This window comes from Tasmannia lanceolata, unplaced genomic scaffold, assembly GCF_043159265.1.
Source record: "Tasmannia lanceolata isolate RefF3 unplaced genomic scaffold, GAP_Taslan_0.1 ptg000024l, whole genome shotgun sequence".
Lineage (NCBI taxonomy): Eukaryota > Viridiplantae > Streptophyta > Magnoliopsida > Canellales > Winteraceae > Tasmannia > Tasmannia lanceolata.
In genome coordinates, this window is record NW_027518701.1 from 13,156,410 (window position 1) to 13,163,243 (window position 6,834).

Sequence of the window (6,834 nt, forward strand, 5' to 3'; positions counted from 1 at the left end):
AATTTCTACTTTGTATTTTTCATTCTTATCATCTAAAAATTCATGATCCTTTTTTAACCAACCAAATTCTTTTGTCATGTTAGCAAGAGAATTTTCAAGTGATGCAATTTTATCAAATTGAATTTCAAGTTCATCATTTGCATTTTGTAGGGAATCAAGAACTTCTTTTAAAACAATAACATCATTTAAAGTGTTTACCTCATTGTTGTCGTTTGTTGAGGCCATGAAGCATACGTTCCTTGCTATCAAGCAATCTTCGCCATCATTTTGTTCGCCTTCGCTTTCAATTTCCTCATCCCATGTGGCGGTCATTCCTTTCTTGCCTTCTCTTCTCTTGAAGCGGTTGTTTGAAGTGGGTTCATTGTTGAGTGGACAATCCGGGCGAATGTGTCCAAGCTTCTTGCAACCGTAACATCGTGGTTGAGAAGATCCATCACCGAGTTCTTCTTTCTTCTTGAATGGAGGGTTTGTCCTTCTATTTCTCATCCCTCCCATGTTCCTTTGCAAGAATTTGATCCTTCTTGTTAGGAGGGCAACTTCATCTTCCATGTCTTCTTTTGCATCCTCATTTTCACCTACATTACAAGCAAAAGCAATTCCTTTTCCTTTTTCGATTTTAGTTTCGATTTCGGGTGCTTTTGTTTTGAAAATCATTTCATGGGTGATCAAGGACCCTATTAGTTCATCTAGGTTCAATGTGTTCATGTCCTTGGCTTCGGTGATTGCGGAGGTTTTGGATTCCCAAGACAAAGGTAAGGACCTAAGGATTTTAGTCACTAAATCTCTATTGGAAAATTATTTTCCAAGACCCCTTAATCCATTTACAAGATTGGTGAATCTAGTGTACATGTCGGCAATTGTTTCATCGGATGTCATTTGAAAGAGTTCGTATTGCCGAAAAAGATGGTTCATTTTAGATTCTTTTACTTGATTGGTTCCCTCATGGGTGACTTCTAAAGTGTCCCAAATATCCTTAGCCGAATTCAAATTTGATACTCTATTGAATTCTCCGGGAGATAGAGCACAAATAAGAGAATTCATGGCTTTGGCATTATAATTCGAAGCTTGTTGTTCGACTTCGGTCCAATCATTTAAATTTCTTGTGGGTAAGATGTATTCATTATTAATTGCTCTCCACATTTGATAGTCTTGGGTTAAAAAGATTTTCGTTTTGGTTTTCTAAAAACCATAGTTTGTTCCATCAAAATAGGGTGGCCTAGTGTTTGAATAACCTTCATGGTGTTGAGGGTAGTTTGCCATTTTAGAATCTTTACTCTAGACCGGTTAGGGTTTTCTAAAAATTAGAGACGAGGCTCTGATACCAATTGAAATAGTCAAGAGGGGGGGTGAATTGAATTTAACTCAATATTAGGCCTTTTGAAAATTACCTATGAATCCTAATTGGAATTTTTCTTCACTTAATTAAATATTTGGTTAGTGCAAATATAATTGAAAAACAAAGTGAAAATGCCAAGCCAAACAATAATGGAAATGCAAGAGTGAGAAATGACACACCGATATATAGTGGTTCGGCCAACGGCCTACTCCACTCTACTCAAGGTCGCACTTGAGGGATTCCACTATTGGAGACCTCCACGATGCCCGGCTCCGAGGCGGTTACAATTCCAAGGGATATTAAACAAGGATGCCCTTACACCTTTACAAAGACTCTCCTTCTCCGCCGAGTTCTAAGCGGTTGCTCTCTAGGGAATTAAAAACGGAATACCCTAGCCACCTATACAAGATATGAAGGATTGATAGCTTGGCTTCTTCTTGAAAGCTTGATGCCCTTTGTAGTTCCTTGATTGCTCTTCAACAAGGATTTGCAAGTGATAGCTCTAAAATATCCAAACTCAATAGGTTCACAAGTGAAAGGCAAGTTTGGGAAAAACCAAAAATCTTAAGCTTGAAAGGGTTGCAAGTTTGCTTGAGTGCTTAAGAGGGTTTTTCAAAAATCAAGAGAGAGGAAATAATCCTCTAGATATTGTATAAATAGTCTCTCCTCAAAATATGACCGTTTGGGGGTGTAGATAACAAAAATCAAATTTTAAATCAAAACCCAACGGCTCTTTTTTGAGCTGTCGCAAGGTTCTCGGAGTTCCGAGAAATATTCTCGGAGTTCCGAGACAACGGCCAGAAAATGGAATTTTTCTACTGGACCATTTCTCGGAGTTCCGAGAAAATGTCCAGACGCTACTGGACCTTTTCTCGGAGTTCCGAGGGAACTCTCGGAGTTCCGAGCTCGGAGCTTCGAGAAAAAATCTCGGAGCTCCGAGAAAAAATCTCGGAGTTCCGAGAAGCCTAAAAATCCACATATTTTGAGATTTTATTTCTTGTTTGATTTTTGGCTTTTGGAACTCATCTCCTATGATTATTTTGGAATGTTTATGAGGGTCCCAACATGTTGGTCCACCACATAAGCATTCACTAATCCATTTTAAGTTCTTAAGTGTTCTTTGAAAAACATTTTGAAAACACTTTGCCTTGACTTGGAAATCTAAAGAGAAAGGATGTACAATGATACCTATGCAGCTTTCAACTTCTCTTTAGTCTTGGTCTTCAATTGATCTTCCATCTTGTGTATGCTTGCTTGAGAGATGAGGTGAGCTTCACTTAGCTCCTTTGACTCTTGTATGGGATATCTCCAAGCATGACCATGTTGTGTGTTGGTTTCTTCAATGATCAATCCTATCTCAAACACAACACTTCAAAGCAAATTGATTAGTATTCAAAAACACAATCAATTATGTTTAGAATCATCAAAACAAGATAGGAGAGTAGACCCTTGGGCTTACAGAAACCTTGGTCTAACTGTGAACCCCGATCCGAGGACGGCGAGTGAGGGAACGAGTCCCTAACACCCTCCTCTGGATCTCCACAACGTGAAGGGGAGCTCTACTAAGGAACTCTCAAAACTGTTGCCACCCTCACAGCATAGCATGAGTGGCGATATAAAAAGAAAGAGATACATCCTGATCCAGAGCCAGGGCTCGAAACCAAGATATATCTGAAAATAACTCAGAGTCGCCATCCATGGATGCGCCATGGAACCAAAACAAATGCTCTGTTTGCAATGGATAACCAGAGATCCAAAAGGTCCGTGCCTGATGACGAATGGAGAAAGTCTGAAGAGCGCCCCCAATTCGCCCGAGTGCGAACACTTGGTCTCTTATGCCATTTATTATTAACCTCGAAGAGTTTTGGGCAAAAATCATGTGAAATGGGAACAATCTTCAGGAGTCGTCTACCTAAGCATGCATTTCCTGAGGATAAAGATAATAAGCACCCACAAAATAAAATGAAAGGTGTGTTGCCTAAGCATAGCTAGGTTATGAGTGACATGCCTAAAGGGTGTCTACGTTCTGATGTGCAAACACATGCAAGCTATAGCTAAAGGTGTAGGATCAGTACAAGAAAGTAAGAAAACACATCAAAAGAAATACAATAATTACACAACAAATCCTAAGACTCTAAATGATTAGCCCGAGTCTTCGGATGGTCTGGTATACATCCAAAGAAGCCTACGTATCCCCGCCTCCACGAGAATCAAGGCAATGTAGTTCTTCGCCCCTATTCTAAGCTAGGATGCCTAAGACACCTAGACCTTTACCCTATACTCGATCTAAAAGACCGATTTAGTTATTAGAGCTTCTTATGCGATTATTTAAATTCCAGTGAATTGTAGATTTTAGGACACCCTATATGCCCTAACTAAATGCAGATTAGCCCTAAGCTAATGCAGGTGGTTCCTACAACCTATGTGTAACTAGGCTGTGTGTCATAAGGAAAACAATGGGATCACTAGCGCATCTTAGACCTAGTCATCAGTCGGCGATGTGAATCGCCAACTGACCGGACGGAGGTGCTCCTATAACTCTAGGACAAACCCCTAACTCTAAAACAAGCACACAACAAAAAAACAAATCAAAGACAAAACCATAACTCTAAGACTCTCTATTTAAGACAAAGTCCTAACTCTAGAGGAAGATTCTTTCGAAAACAATGTTTTGGAAGATTTTTGGTATTTTTTTAAAAGGGGTAAATGATTTATTTACAAAGTTTGGCTGGACTTGGGATGAAGATCCCAAGCTGCACTACGTACCTCGTGGAAGAGGATCAAGCCAATGTAGTTCGAAACGAACTTTCCAACTACGATACTAAAAACACTCAACACTTTAGATTTTTTAAAGGTTTTTTATGCTTTCAAATGTTTTTGACGTTTTAAATTTCTAATGTTTTTGAGTTTTCAAATATTCCAATACTTTTGGACCATAAAATATTTTCACTCTTAAAGGGAACACGCAAGTAACACCACAAACTAGGGCAAAGCCCTAAATCTAAAGGGGAAACCCCGAACAAACAATAAGCAATTAGCGTCTCAAAGAAACGGACCACAACAGGTAAACAAATGTCCCAAGAACAGAGAAAACAATCTAAGATCCCAAGCAGGGAAGGCTCTATATGACTGAGTTAGTCTCTAATGGAAAAACCCCTAACTAATAACACTAGGGAGGGAATACAAACGAGTCAGAGACTCTCTAATAATACTACCAAGTCAAAGACTCGCTCTAAAGGAGGAGGTCACTCTAACATGAGGTTAGGTAAGCCTCCTAAAGAGGAATCTCTCTATATGAGACTGGGCAAATCTCTTAGACACAAATAACGTAAACAAGACTTCTGATGAGACTGGGCAAGTCTCCTATATACAAAGGAGGGCTCAAAGTATCCCTATCATCGCCAAACCCGACAAAGTGCTCCCAAAACATGATGGAACATCGAAACTCGTAGAGGATCCCAAGGAACGTATGAAGAACAATCCCGAAAAGAAAGAAAACCCCTCAAACCCTGAAAGAAGTAGTGAACCTAGAGAGAAGGGCATCCCTAAGCCTCCCAGGAAATGATGAAATAGAAGAAGAAGAAAACCCCCCGAGCCCCATAAGAAGTGGTGGCTTAGAAAGAGGTGAGACCCCTAAGTCTCGTAAGAAATCCTAGGTAAGGAGAAGAGACTTGGAGGGCAAGGGATGGATAGAGAGGCTCTAATGATAAATCCTCCACTCTACACTCTCCGCTCTACTAACCGAAATGATTCTCTCATTAGAAACCCTACAGCTTGAATCAACAATTCCCAGAGAATTTTATAAGTCGGGTCAAGACACCGACTCATTACCCAAATACCTATGACTAATCACCTTTATTCAAAAGATTTTAATTCCACAGTTCAAGAAAAGGGTAACAACCATTCAAGCAGAGTTAAAATCTTTACGGAGCGATGTAGACTCTTAAAACAAATTTTAATCTAGGGCATTCTTTTTTGCTCAGGTGAAAAACACTTATGCTCTAAATTTTACACGACTTAATAACACTAGGTGGTTATGCGATGTGAAGAGACATAGAATTTAACAATGCATAATCAACAAAAATGGGTCATGAAAGAATGCCCTGACAAGCTACTCTTAACTTTAACTCTCATATCGAGACATCCAAAGGCTAGGAAAACACCATCATCAAATCAAGTTGATCAGGAACATAATTTTGAAATTTTATCAAACACCTTGAAAACACAAAACTGGCAATATAGTTCGTGCACAAATGCTATCTAAAGCTTCAGTTATCACAAACCTGACAAACTAAATGAAATAATCAAACAATATGGATATTATCAGGCCATGAATTAATAAAGATCCAAGACATTGAAGGATATAAATTGATGCATTAGACCCACTAAACTATGAAGTACTATTAAATTGATTTGTAAACACAATATTGCCATCACAAGTAGGTTGTCTGATCCCAAGATTAAATCCTAGTGCATTTGGATCCAAACCCAAGAAATCGAGTGAGAACAAATTTGTTGGGCCACTCCATCTGTGAAATTCAGGTATAGTCCAATTCCCTTACATACAGGGCATGCAAAAACGAATCAAAGATAAAGTCACGATTTAAAAATTGACCATAATAATATCGCCCAGGGACAAAAACCACCGGCAAGAACATCAAATGAAAAAATCAGTTCTATAAACCAATCACCATACGTTCAAAGAAGAGACTGTACCAAACTTAAACTAGAATAAAAGGGGGGAAATAAAAATGATACCATGGTGCACTGCTGATAGAGCTGTTGAGGCAGTGGTTGGCTCGGCAGTGATACCCACCAATCATTGCAGTCCACGACACTTTGTCTCTTCTCAGCATCCGATCGAACAACAAAATTGCATTGGCAACATCACCATTCCTCACATACCCATCAATCAACGTATGCCAAGTAACCGAATTCTTCACAGTCATTCTATCAAACACTTGGTGGGCAAAATCCGCACGACCGCATTTCACATACATACCAACTATGGCTGTTCCCAGTACTACATTGTCTTCATCCATAGATAATTTAAGGACGTGCCCATGAATTAAACAACCAAAATAGAAAGCTTTGGATGGGAAATTGGCGCAAGCAGAGAGCAAAATTACAAAGGTCACGTGATTGGGTTCGATGTCGGAAGAGAGCATGCTGGAGAATGTGGTTGCGGCTTCGGAGAGAAGGCCTTGTTTGCAAAGGCGAGCAATGGAGGACGTCCATGAAGTGACGTCCCCCAGAGGAATTTCGTCGACCGGTTGGTGGGTGGTTTTGAGGGAGGGGTTATTTTTATTGATAGTTGGGTTATGAAGGTGGTGATTTGTGGGTTTGGGAAGATGGGTTTAGATGGGGACGGTGATGGCGGAGGTTTTAACTGAAGAGGGATTTGGTGAAGATAAGATGGGAAGAAGATGGGGTTGAATCGTAGGAGATGGGTTTTGATGGTGGCTGTGATGGTGGGGATAAACAATGAAATGAGTTTT